The sequence below is a fragment of the Neofelis nebulosa genome, chromosome X, assembly GCF_028018385.1.
Source record: "Neofelis nebulosa isolate mNeoNeb1 chromosome X, mNeoNeb1.pri, whole genome shotgun sequence".
NCBI lineage: Eukaryota > Metazoa > Chordata > Mammalia > Carnivora > Felidae > Neofelis > Neofelis nebulosa.
Genome location: NC_080800.1, coordinates 128,118,023 through 128,137,773, shown reverse-complemented (window position 1 = coordinate 128,137,773; position 19,751 = coordinate 128,118,023). Strand labels below are relative to the sequence as shown.

The following is a 19,751-nucleotide window of genomic DNA, read 5'->3' as shown; positions in this document are numbered from 1 at the left end:
GCATTGAATGTGTAGATTGCCTTGGATAGTATCTACATTTTAACAATATCTGTCCTTTCAATCCAGGAGCATGGAATCTTTTTCCATTTCTTTGTGTCTTCTTTAATTTCTTTCATAATCTTTCTACAGTTTTCAGTGTATAGATTTTCCACCTCTTTGGTTAGGTTTATTCCTAGGTATTTTATGGGTTTTGGTGCAACTGTAATTGGGATCAATTCCTTGATTTCTCTTTCTGTTGCTTCATTATTGGTGTATAGAAAAGCAACCAATTTCTGTGCATTGCTTTTATATCCTGCAACTTTGCTGAATTCATGGAGTATTTCTAGCAGTTTTTTGGTAGAATCTTTTGGGTTTTCCATATAGACTATCATGTCATCTGCAAAGAGTGAAAGTTTGACTTCCTCCTTGTCGATTTGGATACTTTTTATTCTTTTGTGTTTTCTGATTTCTGAGGCTAGGACTTCCAATACTATGTTGAACAACAGTGGTGAGAGTGGACATCCCTGCTGTGTTCCTAACCTTAGGGGGAAAGCGCTCAGTTTTTCCCCATTGAGGATGATATTAACATTGGGTCTTTCATATATGGATTTTATGATCTTGAGGTATGATCCTTTTATCCTTACTTTCTTGAAAGTTTTTATCAAGAAAGGATGCTGTATTTTGTCAAATGCTTTCTCTGCATCTGTTGAGAGGATCATGTGGTTCTTGTCCTTTCTTTTATTAATGTGATGTGTCACATTGATTGATTTGTGTATATTGAACCAGCCCTGCAAGGGACAGCCTTTCAAACAATTGTCCTGGGGCAACTGGACATCCATAGGCAAAAATATGAACCTCAACTTAACTTACACCTTACAAAAATTACTCAAAATGGATCATGAACTTTAATGCAAAACATGAAACTATAAAACTTTCAGATAAAACATGTGATAATATTTGGGATATAGGCCTGGGCAAAGAGTTCTTAGACTTTAACACCTAAAGCATAGGCAACAAAAGAAATACTGACAAATTAGACCTCATTGAAATTCAAAACTTTTACTCTATAGAATACTCAAAAGAATGAAAGAGACAAGCAACAGAAAGGGGAGAAAATATTTGTAACTCAAGTACCCAACAAGGATTAGTATCTTAAACATATAAAGAGCTCTCAAAATTCAACCATAAAAAAAAAATCCAAGCAAAAAACATGAAGAGACATTTCACTGAAGATAATACACAGATAGTAAGTAAGCACATGAAAATTTGCTCAATATCATTAGTCATCAGGGAAATGCAAATTAAAACCACAATGAGATATCATTATAGACCTATCAGAAAAGCTGAAATGAAAAATACTGGCAATATAAAGTGTTGGAAAGGTTGCACAGAAAATTGATCTCTCATGCATCACTGGTGAGAATGTAAAATGTTTTACCCACTCTGGAAAACACTTTGGTTGTATCTTAAAATATTAAACATGTAACTACCACATAACCCAGCAATTATACTCAGGGATATTTAGCCCAGAATAATTAGAACTTGTGTTTACACAAAAACCTGTACATGAATGTTCATAGCAACTTTATTCACAGTAGAAAAATACTGGAAACAGCCCAGATGTTCTTTGATTGGTTAATGGTTGAACAAACCCCCCAAAATAAATGAATGAATGAATGAATGGCCATATATGTGTAGGTATATTACTGGATTCTAATCTGTTCCATTGACTTATTTGTCTACAATATCATACTGTTTTGATAAGTGTAGTTTTTACAGAAGTCTTGAAACCAAGAAGTGTAAGTTCTATTTTCCCTATTTTTAAAGATTTGTTGGAAACCCCAAGACATATGCCTGCCCATTCAAACATCTTCACAGCTTTGTCTTCTCTAATGTCTTGTTCCATGGATTTAATTTGGTTAGCTGCTCTGAACTCTGATCCTTGCCTCCTGAGCTTAGTGAGAATGCTAAACTCATCTTAGAATGCAGCTTTCTATGTTGGCGTCAGAAAATTGACACCAGGCAAAGAATGGAGTGATCCTGGGGACTTACCTTGTGAGTTTCTCTTCTAATGTAAATCACAGTCATGTGCTGACTATTGTTCAATACCTGTAAACAGTTTCTTGGCATATATTATGCAGTTAATGCCTGTAAACAGTTTCTTTGCATATATTATGCAGTTTTATGATTTCTGTAATAGCATGAGTGCTAGTCTGGTACCATTAACAATATAGTTTTATTAAACTTTCCTTTGTTTAAATCATGCAGATTCAGCTTCTGTTGCATGCAGCTAAGAGTCCTGACTGATACAAGCTGTTACTTTATGTCATGCTCTATGATAGTTGCTTAGAATTTATTATGTGACTTAATCCTTATTTGGGGAAATCCTTCCTTGTAGAAAACAAAGCATTGGGGAAGAGGCATTTCTCTCTAACAGTGGTAAGAAGGGTAAGCAGGTTTCAGTGAGAGAAACTTTCTAGATGGACTAGGCATGTATAAATGCACAAGAGAGTGAACATGACAAGAAATAAAATATGAAACCTTTGGCATTTTCATGGGAATAGTTCTGAGACCTTCATAAGTTCCCCTAATCTAATAAAACCACTATACCAGAGAATTTCCTCCATAAAATGCAGTAAGATGCAATTGTTCATACAGTTTAAAATCCTATAGGATTATCTTAAATGCCCTTCCCATGCCTATTACACTAGGAAAAGCAACCATCCCAGTTTACCCTGGAGTATCATAGTTTTAGGAAAATCTTTAGGGAATCTCTCGGTCTCAGGCAAACTGGGATGGTTGGTCACCCTTGAAAACTGTCCTTTACTATAATATGACATCAGTCACTTAACTACAGTTAATTGGTCTTGATGACTTAAAGCTTGATGATGAATCCCTCTCCCAGTGTCTGTGGCAGGTGCCTTTCAGATTTTCTTTCAAGAGAAAATCTACTGTGGGCAGTGGAGTTAGACAACAGCCTCCAGCTGTAGCACCTTGGGGATATTTTTGCATCATTTTACCCAAGGCCATACCCATCCCAGGCATCTCCAGGCAATTTCTGAGCACAGAAGGGATATTAGGAACATTTATGCTCAATGTGGGATTCTTATAATTAGTAACCTTTGCTCTAGAGTTCCCAGTTGGGCTGGCTGGAAATTCCACAGAGTTGCACTGCAGTCTGAGGCATTTTGTACCCATTCCTCCTTAATTTCCTCTCCTTTAATAAGTGTCAGACCTGTACTATGGTCTGAATTCTCCCCTGCCTACTCCTGCTCTTCCTCTTTATCTTCTTAATCATTACCCACAATAGATCTCTGGACTTGTAACTCCATCTTGGCATCTGCTTTTCAGAGGACCCAATGTGGCATAATGTCTCTCTCCAGTGGTTGAAGCTGTAAGATGAAAATTTGGGAAGGTATCAGTAACCATATTTCTTATTGCATGAACTTGAGAAACAAAGGAAGATTTTAAAGGAGATGGGGGAAGGAGACAGAAAGAAAGGGAGAGGGAAGGAGAGAGAGGAGAGAGAGGACAGAGACAGGGAGAGAGTGTGAGCACAAATGTGTAGGGAAGAATATGGATAAAAGAATGATAGAGCTATAATGGCATTTGAATAATTGCCATTTGACCATTCTTGAGGCCTAACTGTATCTTGCCCTTTCCAAATTTTGATTGTTCCACTCCTTAAATTTTGTAACAAACTCCACATCTTTCCACAGATTTCTCTCTCACTTAAGTTAGTTTCAGGTAGATTTGTGTCCCTTTCAACTAATGAAATACCTCTTCACTGCAAAAGTTATTATACACGCTACTGATTTTGTGCTGAGTCATATTTCTGTTAAGTCAGAAATGTTCATACCCTGCTCATATCCTCAGACATAAATTAATACAACACTTTTAAGGTTTACCATGTTTTTGTTCATTGGTAGATGAGGAAAATTTTGCATGGCCTGCATGATTTCTGAGATGTTTTAGCATTTACTTATTTCTGTATAGAATGTATAGAATTGTTGTCATAGACCAAAGCCTCAGCCAAATTTGACATTGCACTTTGTCCAGAATATTTATTTTCTGATTAAAAGTCACTTTTAATCATATAATAAAGGTTAGTTTTAATATGAATTTTTTCTTTCTTTTCTTAATTATTTTTAAGCTTTTCAAAGGTCACTAGTAGCTTCCTTTAAGGACCATTTTGATAAATCAAAATTCAAAAATCACAATATACAGTTTGAATCACTTTTCAACAACTCTTAAGGTTGTGACCAAGTTTAGAGAGTATGAAAGCTTCATTCAGATGCTGACAAAAGTAAGATATAGAAGTTGGCCAAAGATGAGAGCTCCTACACATCACCCTTCCAGAACATTCATGCAAGAATGGTGCTGATTTGGTCTGGGGCAGGGCTGTCAACTTATAGCCCACAGGCCAAATTCTACCTCTGTCTTGTTTTTGTAAATAAAGTTTAATGGAATACATTTACACTCATCATTTAAGTGTTGTTTGTGGCTGCTTTTGCTCAATGAAGGTAGAATCAAGTAGTAACGGAGACTGTACGTGTCCCACAACACCTAAAATACTATCGACCCTTTCCAGAAAAAAAATGCCAACCCTCAGCCTCAAGTATTATCAGTACATGTGGAGACGAACAGATGAGCAGATTATATTTTTGAAAGCAGAGCAGGAACAAGCCTGGTGTATTCTAGGAACGCAAGGAAGACCGGTGTGGCTGAAACATAAAGGACCCACATACTATTGTGTATTTTTTTAGCACATTTGTACCTATTGATTTTTGAGACATTAATTCACTCACTCAACAAATGTTCTTTAAGTTCCCACTCTGTGCTAGACAGTGTTAGCTATTTCACACACACAAGCACGTAGAAATTGTAATAAGGGAAAGCAGCAAGTAAACAATCGCAACACAGAATAGTAAGCACTAACTAAAAATGCAATTGATGCCAAAAGGAAGAAATTAACTTTTGTTTCACCGCCCACTCAATACTTATCTGATATTCCATGGTACCTTCCTCAGATTATACCTGAACCACATCTTATCTGGTTGGTCACAGCTCCCTTCCTTCATTCACTAAAACACATCTTTATAACATTAATAATCATAATCATAGCAGCCAGTACTCACTGAGCAGTTACTGCGTGTCAGACACGGCTGGGTACTTTATACACATTGTTTCATTTAATCATCACAATCCTGTAATATAGAGACTATTATTATGCCCATTCGTAAAATCAGAAACTGAGGGTCAGAGACCAAGGTCTCATGTGTGTCTCACAAAGTAGCACTCAGGACATCTACTATTTTCTTCCTCATCTACTCTGGCTTGCTTCTGATGCTTAATGTTATGATCATTGCTGCTTGATGGTATCACCTACCAAAGGCACCACTACCCCTGCCAATACCAACCAATGTCTATACCAAATTCTTCTGTCTAGAGCATTAATGTTTGACTCCAGGTTATTGTTTCTCATAGATGTCCTATATCTGGGAACAATGAACATATTTTGTGAAAGAGTTCTTTGTAGTTTTTACTTGTGCTTTTATTATAGTTCCTGTCCTCAGGTTTGGAGCCAGATTACCTAGGTTTGAATCTCAGACCTGAAACTTAACTATTCTGCGATTCTGATGAAATCGCTTAAGTGGTCTGTAACCCAGTTCCATTATCCTTAAAGCAGAGATAATAATGTTGTCTACATTAGTGTTTGTTATAAAAAAAAACTTGGCCTAGCATTTGGCATATAAGGCAGGTTTAATAAATGTTGGTTATATTACTAGGGCAAATTACTTCTTTTTCCAACTGTTAAACAGGCTTTATCTATCAACCTCTTGCCTCTTTCTGGGTACTTACTATCTGTTGATTTCACCTTACCTTTACTGATCTTACTCACTCTAATTAATACTGTCATGCTCCTTCCTATTATAGGACCTTTGATCAGGCTGTCCTTTCTGTGTAGAATGTTCCTTTTCCTGTTTGCCTGGACAATTCCTATTAGTTCATTAAGCTCCATAAGGGCATGGACACTATCTGATTTGTGTTTACCATTTTACACCCAGAGCTTGATATCGCACCTGCTGTACACTAGGCACTCATTAATACTGGCATGAAAACCAGCCTGAGTCTAGAGTCACTACATTCAGCTATTCCTCTGTATATGAATTCACATCCTAGACTAGCTGGAGCCTTTTCTTCTGTCTAATCACTGGTTCTAGATAATTTTCAACAAATATTCAGTAAATACATACTATATGTTAGGTTCTGTGCTAGGGTCTTAGAAAATAAATTTTATAATTTATTATATAAAATTTATTTAAAAATATATATATTTTTTACCATCTCAAGAGGCCACTTGTTCATTGAAAGACACAGGCATGCAAAGGTAGAAGTAATAATACAGAGTGATATTTGCTATACCGAAGGCCTGTACTGGATCCATTGGGCATATTGAACCCATGGAAAAGAATAGAAATTTATCTGGGAAGAGAGAGACTGATTCATAGAGGAGGTAATATCTAAACTGAGTCAAAATAAGGAGTAGCAATTCTCCTAAAGAACAAGCAGGGGTAGAGCGTGTGGCAGAAAGATTTTCAGGACAAAATTATGAAGTCATTTCCTTCTTTTATTGGTGCTAACTTTTACAAACCATTTCCTTTATTACCCTTTGATATTAGACGAATTATTTTTCATCTGTAATAAGTGCAATACCGGTCAGTTTATTTTTCAATGTCTGTACGTTATATTTGTTTGTTCTTGCTCTAGATTTTTTTTCCCTTTGATCTGGACTTCATTTTCATTGTATATACTATTTCAGTGCAGTTTTTGGTCTTTTTGTAATATGTGTTGTTCTTAAATTTTTAAGTGCATAAGCTGTGCATTCGCGATGGCTCCTTCCATTCTAATGTTCATTGTATTTAGCACTGTACAGGGGCCCTGGATTCAAGTAGCTCAAATGAACTCCTGGGAGTCCAGCAGTGAGTGGTATGTGGCTTAAGTTCAAGAAAGTGGTGCAAGGAAGTGGAAGAATTTTTGTTCCAGCAAACCTCGATAAGCAACCTCAGTAGTGGGGAGAGTCAGGAGGGGCACAGAAAAGGCAAACAAGGAAACCTAGGTGTTAGTTACACCCAGTATATTTTCATGAGTCCGTCTCTTCTCCTCTCTGTGCCTGGGGCTCCAAATCTGTCAAACTAAGGCCATCGACTAGGGCACCCCGTCGCCACCCTTCTGGACCAGAGGCTGTAGCACACCCCCGCAGCAGTCCGGGTCCCGGGCGCACAGGACGCGCACCCACAAGGCCGGAAGAAGTGGGGCGGGGCCTCTAGGCAGTTGGGCCTGAACGGACTGGGGGAGGGGAGCGCGGGGCAGATGGTCTCTGGGAAAAAGCAAAAGGCGGGTGCAGGGCTGCCTCCCACGGCTCTACTTGCTTGCATTTCCTCCCGCTTTGCTGAGTTGGGAGTCGCGACCTCCAGGACAGGTGGGTCCCGTCCCACGGATCGGGAAGGGGTGTCTTTGGTGGGTGCAGTGGCTGGGTTAGCCCGGGCGCTCTATTGAAGGCCTGGCACGGGAGGCAGGGTGAGGGGAATGGTTCCCACCCCGTCTGCTCGGTACCAGGGCGGTGGTACTTACCTTAACCCTGGCTGAGGAGAAGGCCACTCGTGCATTTCCGCACGGCTGTCGTCACGGTTTATGCCAGTTGCGCGACAAAGCCCGGAGATCAGCGCAGGGCCAGATGGGCCTAGCGCTCGGAAAGAGCTGGGAGAGCTGGAGGAAGCTCGGGTTCGGAGTGACGCCCAGTGTACATTGTTTCCAACTCGATCCGACTTCCCCGCCCTGGGTCTGTCACCGACTTGGTGTCTTTCAGAGAGCCCCTAGCCTGTCCATGTCTCACTTTGTTCGGCGGTAGAGTGGAAGGTGGAACTCCTTTCGTTATAATCCACCAGTGTTGTCTGCGCATTGTACCCTTCGTCTGCCCCTCCCGAGCAAGAATGCCTAGCAGGAGTCGGGAGTGGCAGGGCAGGGCAGCGGAGAACTTACGCGAGGAAGTGCTCTCCCTTATGAAAACAATTCTGAAAAACCTTTTCAATGTTTTTAACTACTGACTGCCCCTAAAACTGGAAAAAGCATTCATCCAATGCCCTAGAGGTGAATGTCCACTCTGGAAGAATGCTTTTGTGAATGCTTTACTGTTAAAGATTTTTAACCAAATGATTGATCAAAACATTATGAGTTGAATGAACGTAACACAATGCCTAGCAAAAGTCTCCTCATAAAAGACTTGGGTGGTTTACCTGTTACCAAATCGCTGCAAAAACAAAACAAAACAAAAAAAAAAACAAAAAACGAAACCCAAAAAACAAACAAACAAACAAAAACCTTGAGCTCTCATATGGAGAAACACTTCCATAATCCATTCCCACATAGCAGTCGTTTAGAGTTGCTTCTTGGGGCGCCTGGGTGGCTCAGTCCGTTAAGTGTCCGACTTCGGCTTGCGTCATGATCTCGCAGTTGGTGGGTTCGGCCCGCGTCGCGCTCTGTGCTAACAGCTCAGAGCCTGGAGCCTGCTTTGAATTCTGTGTCTGCCTGTCTCTCTGCCCCTCCCCCATTCACACTCTGTCTCTCTCTCAAGAAATGGATAAACATTAAAAAAAATTAGAGTTGCTTCTTAGCTGGCATTGTCCTTTGAGGAATCATTATAGTAAAACTTACATACATTTTATTGTACATTAACTCTAGAGATAGAATTATAAACGCTATGGACCAACATTTTGGTGTCATTCCAATTCCATCTCATTAAGAAACTGCTTATAATGATAATGACAGCCATATACTAGGCAAAATCCTGTAGTCTTCACAACCATGAGATATGAATGTATTTGTCACCATACTTAAAGATGTGTTCTATCTCGTAACCAATATGATGAAGGGAATGTTCACTGGGTTAGTTGAGTCTGAGGCGCATCATCCACATACCCCATCTCATTCTTATTTCTGGGAAATCTGCACTGGGACAGATCACTTCCTGGTTTTGGTCTCTGTACCAGGAACCACAAGCAGTTCTGTATCTCTGCTTGTCAGCCCTGGCTGGGAGAAGCAATAAAATATCCAAGCTGATCACTTGATGTCTGTGGTGTTTCTGGCAGTTGTATTTTTTGCCTGCCAGCCCGAGGGTCTGGGGGGAGAGGCTGGATTAAGAAACCCATTTGGTGGGAAGAGTCTCTGATCCAAGCCAAGGTGAACACAGATCCACCAGTTGGGTGCCATTGTGACCCTGTTTCTACAACACCAAACGTCCCCTGTGCTCCTAAGGGTTGTACGCTGTGCCATTGGCCTCTTTCTGTAAAGAAATTACAGAAGAGGCTCCTGGCAAAACCCGGTCTGTGCCACACCTACAGGTTCTAGGCAAGGAGTGTCTGATGTGAAGGTGGGTGTTCTTCTGGACCTGAGATATGGCGATTTTCCAAACGGTTGATAAAGTGAGAGGGAAACTGTGATAGACCTCTGCTGAGCCGACCTTGAGGGTGAGTTTAGGACTGGCTGTTTGGCAGGCACTGGTGAATGAACTTTGTTTGGCCGTATTTCTACTCTATTCATTTATTCTTTCACTCCAAAGACAATCAATGAATGCTTAGTCTGTGCCAGCATGCTGATCCACTCACTGAGATTAGCAGTGAAGGAAGACAGTAAGTTCGGAGGCGAACAGCAATTCCACTTTAAGCATGCTAAGTCGGAGGCATCCTCTCTCTTCCCGATTCCCAATATAGAATCAATACAAAATCTCACTTCTGCTTCCTGAATATTTTTAAACCTATCCACTTCTCTTTGCCCCCACTGCTACTCCAAATTTCAAGCCAGCAACATAGTTTTGTAAGTTCATTTATTAAAAAATTATCATTGAAATAGAATTGATATACAGTGTTATGTTAGTTTCAAATGTACAACATATTGATTCTGCAATCCTATACATTACTTGGTACTTACCAAGATAAATGCAGGCACCATCTGTCAACACACAATGTTATTGTAATATTATTGGCTATATTGTCTATGCTGGGCTTTTCATCTCCATGACTTACTTATCCATTTAAAAAAAAAAACTTCATCTTCCAAATTTTGTTAAATATATTTAGAGAAGTTCTCATAATTCTTATCCTTGCTCTCTAAGGTATTCTCCCCCCACCCCGGGTTCTTCAATATCACATGCCTCTGTATAGACTTCTTCTTTTTTTGTTGTTTATTTATTCATTTTGAGAGAGGGAAAGAGAGAGAGCCTGAGTAGGGGAGGGGCAGAGAGAATCCAAAGCAGGCTCTGCTCTGTGCGGACAGCACAGAGCCCGATGTGGGGCTCGATCTCATGAACAGTGACATCATGACCTGACCTGAAATAAAGAGTTGGATTAACCAACTGAGCCACCCAGACACCCCTAGGTTTTTTTATTTGATATTTATCATGCTCATTCTCTGACCTTCCTGGATCTGTGGTTTGGTGTTTGTCAATAATTTTTGAAAATTCTTAGCCATTATTACCTCAAATATTCCTTCAGCTCCTTTCTTTACTTCCTGCTAATCAATTAAGTGTATGTCACACCTCTTGAAATTGCCCCATAGTTCATAGGTATTCTGTTCTGAGCTTTATTAAAATTTTTTTTCTCTTTGAATTTAAGTTTGGGAGGTTTCTCTTGACTTATGCTTACATTCACTGATTCTTTCTTTGACCATGTCCAGTCTACTGATGAGCTCATCTAAGGCATTCTTTATTTTTGTTAGTGTTTTTTAATTTCTAACATTTCCTTTAGATAATTTTGTAGAATTTCCATCTCTCTGCTTACATTTACCCATCTGTTCTTGAATATTGCCTGCTTTTTCCAATCGAGCCCTTAACGTATTAATCATGTCTTTTCTTTCAAAACTGTCATATCTGAGTCTGGCTCTGATACTTGTTTTTTATCTTAAGACTAGGTTTGGGTTTTTTGTTTGTTTGTTTGTTTGTTTGTTTGTTTTGCTTTTAATGTGCCTTATAATTTTTTTGTTGAAATTCAGGCATAATGTATTGTGTAATGGTACTGACATAAATAGCCTTTAATATGAGGTTTTGTTTTAATCTGGCTGGAAGTTGGGCTGTATGTAATGTTTGTGGTAGCTGTAGGTGTCAAAGACTTCACATTTTCCTAGTGTCCTTGATTTTTGTGTCCCTTTTGTCCCTCCTATGCCTTAAGTACTACTCATCAGATAGAGTCTACATCTTGCAGATCCTTCATTTAATAATCCACTCTTATTATACTGAAGTCTGATGGCATGGTGGTACGGTGTGAGATAGGGGATGCATTCTATAATTTTATGATTAAATCTTAGTTTTTTAGTGGGCCTGTGTCCTTAACAGTGTTTCATACCACCTCCCTTTTGGTAACATGAAAAGGCTTAAGAAGGCTCAAGTAAGAGAAGGGCCCTTTCCCCAGATGGGATAAGACTCTGATTAAAGTCTTTTCCCTTGGAGAGCAGGCCTTTGTTATAGAGACAGCTCTGTTTGGAGAATACTCTATTATGGACAATGCAATGTTTACTCTCCCCTCCCCTGCCAGAACCATGCAGGAATTGTTTTGGACCCTATACCATAAGATCCTGGTGGGATTCATGGAGGTAAAAACCCGTGAAAGTGTGGGTTCCCCCTTAAGACTATGATCCCAGAAGTCTCTCCTTCTCAAGGTGGACCACACTCAGCCTCCAGCAGTTCATCAAAATTACCATTTAAGTGAATAGAGTTTCTCCTCCAGGTAAATAGATCTTGGCTGTGCTTCTCTGGCTTTGCCAGTCTCTCCAGATTTTGGGTGGCAGTTTGCCCTGCAACCTCAGTTGTCTAAATCTAAGAAGAGCCATTGTTTCTCAATTTGATCACCTTTTTCTTATTGTTAGGACGGGAATGACAAGATCCAAGCTCTTTACATGTCAGAACTTAAACCCAAAGTCTGATGAGGTTTTTAAACTATGATCTTGTAGCTTATCTGGCTGATTCTCACTTTTAGGGCTGGTGAAACAATCTTTTGTAACTTTCTTCAACCTAACCAGAAGCAAAAGCCTAGGGCTTGAGTGACTTTTAAATTTCTTTTAATTTGAGTGGACTTGACACTCAGTGTTACATTAGTTTCAGGTATACAACATAGTGATTCAACATCTCCATACATTATGGAGCTACCATCTGTCATCATAAAACACTATTACAATACCATTGACTATATTCTCTGTGCTGTTCCCTTTATTCCCATGATTTATCTTGGAAGATTTATCTTCACTCCATCACTGCAAGCCTGTATCTCTCACTCCCCTTCACCCATTTTGCCCATCCCCCCACTCCCCTCCCCTTTGGCAGCCATCAATTTGTCCTCAGTTTTTATAGGTCTGATTCTGCTTTTTGTTTGTTTGTTTATTCATTTGTTTTGCTTTTTAAATTCCACATATGAGTGAAATCACATGGTATTTGTCTTTCTCTGTCTGATTTATTTCACTTAGGATAATGCCTTCTAGGTCCACTCATCTTGTCCAAATGGCAAAGTTTTATCTTTTTTGTGGCTGCACAATATTCTGTTACACACACACACACACACACACACACACACACACACACCACGTCTTCCTTATCCATTTGTCTCTCAGTGGACACTTAAGTTGCTTCCTTATTTTGGCTATTATAAATAATGCTGCAACAAAATAGGGGTACATATATCTTTTCAAATTAGTGTTTTAGTTTTCTTTGGGTAAATACCCAATAGTGGAATTATTGGGCCATAGTTTAGTTCTATTTTTAATTTTTTGAGGAACCTCCATATTGTTTTCCACAGCTGTACCAATTTGCATTCCCACCAACACGCATCCTCACCAACACTTATTATTTCTTGTCTTTTGGATTTTAGCCATTCTGACAGGTGTAAGGTGATATCGCATTGTGGCTTCTATTTGCATGTCCCTGATGGTGAGTGATGTTGAGCATCATTTCATGTGTGTTGACCATCTGGATGTCTTCACAAAAATGTCTAGTCAGGTACTCTACCTTGGCTTGAGTGTCAATGCTTGCAGGAGAAGGCCTTGGGTCCTTACAAGTCATAGAATTGGAATGGAGAACCTCAAAGATCTACACACAGTTTAGCAAAAACTCCACCAACAGAATAGTGATACATCAAAGAAACTTTTCCGTCTTAGTCTAGGCTGTAGATGAGCCTTAATTAGGATGTGGGTTCAAATGCCTATAAAAAAGACCAAAAGTAGAAGTGGAAAAGTGGAAGAAATGCAGCCCAGAGTGCACTGTGGTGGCCTCACCTAGCTCCTCAAGGAATCTCCATGTTCTGAAAGACTCTGGACAGAACTGGTCACTGCAGCAGGCCAGTGTTGCACTTCTTCCACAAAGGGTCTGCTCACCCGTAAACACCAGATTCCTGAATACACACCAAAAGGTTACTATATGTGTATATACTAACTACACACACACACACACACACACATATATATATATATATATATATATATATATGTATATGTATATATAATGGGTTTTATATATATGTAAACATAAATGAATTTCATATATAAATAGAATAAATATGTTTTATATATTATATATAATTATATGTATATAATGTATATTAAAAGGTTATATATAATAAATGTATAAAAGTCTGCATTTGATTAACATGTAATAAATATTTATTACATATAGTAACTATAATAAATATCTATATGTATTTAAATGTAGTCTTAGAGTTCTTCCAGGGAAAGAGCTCCAGAAGAAACCTCGGAGAAATCTACAAATGTTGTGATGTTAGAAAACTACTTGTTACAAATGCGATAGCTAAACAACAGGAAGATGAGAGCCAAAGGTTTTTCTATCCAACTAAGTTAACTTTAAGTCATAAATGCAAGCTATAATGAATGTGCAAGACTCAGGAAATATTAGTTCCATGATGCTTTACTAAGGTATTTAATGGAAATACAAAAGCTTCAGATAACCTAGAAATCATAGGAGACATTTGATGTATGTTTAATGGTGAGCTGTAACTATGTTTACTTGTAAAGCTAAGAATAAGTAAGGAAGATGAAATGACAGAATAGAGGCAAATATTTTATACTCTGAAATATAGATATTACACAAGTAACAAAAAATGTGTGTAGAAAGAGGACATAGATACTAATCAGGAGTAAGAAAATACAGGTTTAAATTAGAGGCTGGGTCAGAAGGAGGGGAGAGAAAAAAGAAGATACTAGCAAATTTTATTATGACTCATGAAGGAAATCAATAGAAAGTATCTTTAAAAGGAGGATAAAAGTAGATCTGATATAATCCCAGCTTAGAACCTTTGCACTAACTTACTTTACACTGGATATCTTCATGACTAACTTCCTCTTTGTTCAAATGTCATCTTTCTCAATGAGGTTTAGCCTTACCATCATATTTAAACCTCCTACTACCTCCAGCCTACCCCTTTTTCATGCTGGATTTTTTTCATAGCTCTTATCATCTTATAATGTGTTATATAGTTTACTTATGTATTGTGTTTATCTTTAATCATCTCCCACCTCCCACTGGAAGATACACTCCATGAAAGGAGGAGTGTTTGTCTTTTTTGTTCACTTATATATCCCAAGCGCCTAAAATAGTGCCTGGTACAAAGTTGGCGTCCAATAAATATTTTTTAAATGAGTTGATTAATTAATTAGTTAACAGTGTTAGGGACGTTTTCTTCAGTGAATTGATATTTAATCTGAGACCTGAAGAATGAGTAGAAAGAATAAGAGGGAGAACATGATAGTCAGAAGAAACATAGGTAAAGCCCCTGAGGTGGTGGGGCAAGATGGGGCCAATTATGTAAAACCTTGAGTGCCATTGTAAAGAGATGACTCAATCCTTTTGCCTTCCCTCAAGGAGCTCTTAGCAAAAGGGGAGAGAAAAATAATAATTTAAGCAGGTGATTATTATACATGTTGTAATTGCACTAATAAGGGTATGCACAAAGAACTATGAAAACATTGACTAGGCAGCTATTACCTCTTCCTAGGGCAGTTAGGAAGATTTTACAAAGAAGGTGACATTTGAGCTAGATCTCAGGCTGGAGAGTGACATGATGAAAGTGTTTTAAGAAGATTAATCTGGCAATAGTATGGAAAATGGATTGGAATGTGGATGGACTAGAGGGAAAGAAACCATCTAGCCTATGGCAGTAGTCCAGGCATGAGGTGATGAAGGCTTCTATAGGAATGGAAAAAGGAGGACAAATCTGAGAGACATTGGAAGGAAAAATTGATGGGAGCTAAATGGATTCTTGGCTTTAAGCCTTTCAGGAGGTAATGCTTCTTCCTTAGTAATAACCATGAAAAGATTCAAATTGACCTATTATGTAATTGCCTACTCTGACTAGAATTTCTAGCTATGGCTGTTCTCCAAAAGTTTCTGTTATTGTGATTGATACTTGTTGGACCTTAATTTACATTAAGATGGTTTTAGACTCTAAAGATTGGGAAGCTCTCAAAAACATAATTTTGACTATGAAACAGCAAATTATTCTATTAAAGGAGAAATGAGGGAAACCATGGGGCTACATAGGAAGTTTTACAATGAGCTCATAGTTCCCTTTTTAAAAGAATAATATGAAAAGAAGGATGAATATAACAGGTGGTATGTGCTTAAAGCATCAGTATTTGGAAACATAAGGCCCCAAAATCACCTCAGGTTGGTAGAAATACATATTTGCAAAAAGAACAAGAACAATGTGCATGTGTCCTGGCATGGGAAAGCTATAAGTCAGATGATATCATTACACTACTCTCAATGATCAGAGGAATTATGGAGAATAGGAGAAGTGCTTTAAGACTGGATTTATGTAAATATATTACCACTTCTAACAAAGACAAAGAAGGAAGAATTTTCAATCTAGTAATCAGTGAACTAAGTATCTCCTGGGTTGGATTCTAGAACAGGCTTTCAAGTAAGTGTGTACTTAGAAAATTACAAAGTTATCAACAAAGACATTCCACACAAATGTAATTTAAAAAAAAAAAAGCTTATTGGGGGTAGTTTATGGAAATTCGGCAGACATAATGTGCATTAAGTGAATTAATGAATGAAATTTCATTAAGATTTTAACAACTCTTTCATGAAACCTTCATGAACAAGAATTATAAATCTATATTTTGATGGGTTTTATAATTAATATAATTATGTATTAATTAATTAAATTTACATACTCAAAGGGAACTGATTAAGAGACCATAGGCAAAGGAAGAGTTTCTGTTGGCCTCCTGCAAAGCCTACCTTTGGTTTGACCTGACTATTTTCATTACTGACTAAAGTGAAGAGTTACAACAGACATCTTACCAGATTTAAAGAAAATAGGAAGTTGGGAGAAAAGTAATTCGATTGAATTCCCACAAACATTTATGGAGTTTTACAAAGCACTAGGAACCATGCTAGATGTTAGAGTACAAAAATTAATGAGACATACATCTTCCTGTTGAGGAGCATCCAAATATTACTAGGAAGAGAGACATAAAAACATAGTTTCATCAAAATGTATAAAGAAGGAATATAGAGACATAAACAGAATATTAAGAGAGAACAAAAGAAAGCTTCATTCTGGGAATTTAGGGAAGAATTCTTAAATGAAATGGTATCTCCACTGATTCTTGAAATATGAATAAAAGGCAGGGTTTCCTACTCTGTTTGAGAGAACAAAGGGCATGAACATGAATTTCTTAGAATCAGGAAAGAGTATAGTGAGTCCGGCAAACAATAAGCAATGAAGTACAAGGAGGAAGTGAGGCTGAAAGGTAACTCAGGACCAGGTAAAAGAAGGCATTATGTAACATGATAACAAATTTGGATGGACTTCACCCTGAAGGCCTTAGGGATCCATTCAGAGAGAATTACATACCAACAAGTCTATTTTAGTTGACTCTTCCTATAGTGTGCAAAATGGTTTGAAGGGAGGCCAAATGTGTATATGGAGAGATCAATTAGAAGACTATTACATACAGTCTTTGGGAGAGAAATAACAGTGGGCTTTGACTGGGATGGTGGCAAGTAAAGCTATAATGCAGTGGGTCAGGTTAGGGAATTTCTTAGAGAGTAAAAGTTATGATTTGATAATTGCCCATAAGGGAGAAATTTTATTTTTTCAAAATTTTTCAAAATGTCAATTCATTTTTGAGAGAGACACACACACACACAGCACAAGTGGGGGAGGAGCAGAGAGAGAAGGAGACATAGAATCCGAACCAGGCTCCAGGCTCCAAGCTGCCAGCACAGAGCCTGATGCGGGGCTCAAACTCACAAGCTGTGAGACCATGACCTGAGCTGAAGTCAGACGCCCAACCAACTGAGCCACCCAGGCACCCCCATACGGGAGAAATTTTAAAGAGGAGGTATCAGTTTGAAGCACAGATTTCAGATTGAACCAGTTATAGAACTGATTGGATGTTACTGGAATTGACTGTGAGGAAGAACACTGTGGGAGGAGCTAGTTTAGGTACAGTAGATATCCGGAGGCCATTAAAAGGTGCTTCATGAGGCCTGAGGACAGGAATATTCGTTGTGTTTACTGATATATTTCCAGCACTTGTAACAATGCCTGGCACCTAGTACATGTAAAGGTCTGATATATTTGTAATAGGAGCCCTAGAGGGAGAGGAGAGAGAGAATGGTACAGAAGCATGAAGAGATGGTAACTAAGAGTTTTCTAAAAGTAACAAAAGCATTGTATTATTTTGCTATTGCTGCATACCAACTTACCAGACACTTAATAGATTAAACTAACACCCACTTATTAGTTCACAGTTCTATAGATCAGGATACCAGGTTTGTCATTACTGGCCAGTATGTTAAAGGCTAAAATGAGGGTATTGGCCAGCCTGCATTCCTTTCTGAAGGCTCTGGCTAAGAATGCACATTCAGCTTCATTCAGATTGTTGGCTGAATTCAGTTCCACATGGCTGTAGGACTGAGGTTGCTGTTTCCTTCTTGCATGCCATCTGTTACTCACTCTCCTCTCCTTGAGACTGCCTGCATGACTTTCCCTGTGGTCCCCTCCATCTTCAAAGCCAATGGAGAATCTCCTTGACAGCAAATCCCTCTCTGGTTTCACATCTCTCACCAGAAAGATCCCTGTCCCTTTTAAGGGATGGCTGGATAAGGACAGTCCAACCAAGGATGTTTCTAAAAGTCATCTGTGCATTATACATTGCTTAATCACTCAAGTGAAATCCCATCATATTCATACTCTAGGGGAAGGGATTATAATTTGGCAAGGATCACTGGAAGTCACTTTAGAATTCTGTCTATCACAAACATCAAGTCAAGGATTCAAAAAGTGCTGTGACTCAAAGAAGAATAAATACAAAGAAAACCTTATCTAGGTGTTTTTGTAAAAACTGCTAAAAATGAAGAAAAAGATAAAAACGTAAAAGTAGTTGGAGAAAAAAGATGTAATACCTAATACGGAGCAGCAGTTAGATTGGCTTTGACTTCTTGACAGAAACAACATGAAGATAATGGAATGACATCTTCAAAATGCTGGAGGAAGTAACTGCCAATCCAAATTTCTATATCCAGTGAAAATAGCCTTCAAAAATGGAAGTAGGGGTGCCTGGGTGGCTCAGTCAGTTAAGCATCTGACTCTTGATCTTGGCTCGGGTCATGATCTCAGGGTTCGTGGGATCAAGCCCTGTGTCAGGCTCTGTGCTGGCAGTGTGGAGCCTGCTTGGGATTGTCTCTCTCCCTCTTTCTCTGCCCCTCCCCTTCTAATGCTCTCTCTCTCTTTCAAAATAAATAAATAAATAAACTTTTAAAAAATGGAAGTAAAAGCTGTTTTTAGATGGTTCAAAACTTAGGGAATCTGCCACCAACTGCAAAGGTAATATTAATGATCTTCAAGCAGAAGTAAAATGATCCCAAATAAAAGCTGGGAGCTATAAGATGGAATGAAGTGTGATGGAGAGGTTAAATATGTGAGTAGGTTTGAATGCCCCTTGGTTGTATAAAACAAAAATAGTAATGTCATGTTATGTGGGATATATATGTGTTAATTAAAATACACAACAGTAGTTGAGGAAGGAATACAAATGGAGTGAATATAAATTCTCTAATCTGCATTATAATTTAATAAGTCAAAGATACATGTTGTAAGTCCTAGAATAACTCCTTTTTAAAAACCAGTAAAAGAATGTATAATAAACAAGTAAACAAAGGAGGAAATTGAATAATACAAATTACCTAATAAGTATAAAAGAAAACAACAGAGAAAAGGTAACAAAACAGGCAAGAGAAATAGAAAGAAAATATTGATATACTAGAGTTAAGTTCAAATATATCAATAATTGTGTTAAATGTAAATGAACTGAACACATTAATTAAACAACAAAGAATATTAAACTGTTTAAAAAAACAAAATATAACTATGTGCTATTTATAAGAGACACGAGTTAAATGTACAAATACAGGAAAATTGAAAGTTAAAGGGTGGAAGAAATATACAATGCCAACACCATCCAAAAGACAACAGATGGAGATATATTAATAACAGACAAAGTTGAAGGTTTTTTTTTCTAGGAAAGAGTATAGCTACCCCATTTTCAGAGCTCCCCTCATTAGGGGTCTTTCCATAGCCACCTGGGATCCTGTTCAGTGGCAGTTTACTGAAGCCACCCTCAACAAGCAGACCTACCTGGGATGTATCTTGGTTTCGTCATCAAATGTCAATCCTACTGAGGATCTGAACCAATCTGACACA

At 38.3% G+C, this 19,751-nt stretch overlaps 1 protein-coding gene and 1 long non-coding RNA gene across 6 annotated transcripts in view; one reads left to right on the top strand and one right to left on the bottom strand.

Moving 5' to 3' along the window:
* Positions 1-430: 430 nt before the first annotated feature.
* On the bottom strand, positions 431-8,311 carry LOC131502627 (uncharacterized). The gene is made up of 2 exons (XR_009257097.1): positions 7,615-8,311; positions 431-3,371 (listed from the first exon to the last, which is right to left on the bottom strand). It is a non-coding gene; the product is annotated as an uncharacterized LOC131502627 (long non-coding RNA).
* TMLHE (trimethyllysine hydroxylase, epsilon) overlaps positions 7,326-19,751 on the top strand; it is a 104,620-nt gene continuing 92,194 nt past the window's right edge. For 3 of the 5 annotated variants that reach the window (XM_058713481.1, XM_058713482.1, XM_058713478.1), the window contains exon 1: positions 7,326-7,462. The gene's annotated coding sequence lies outside the window, so the exon portion shown is untranslated. Of the gene's footprint in view, positions 7,463-9,380; positions 9,507-11,564; positions 11,757-19,751 lie in introns of all 5 variants that reach the window. The other 2 variants (XM_058713479.1, XM_058713480.1) reach the window with 2 other exon arrangements.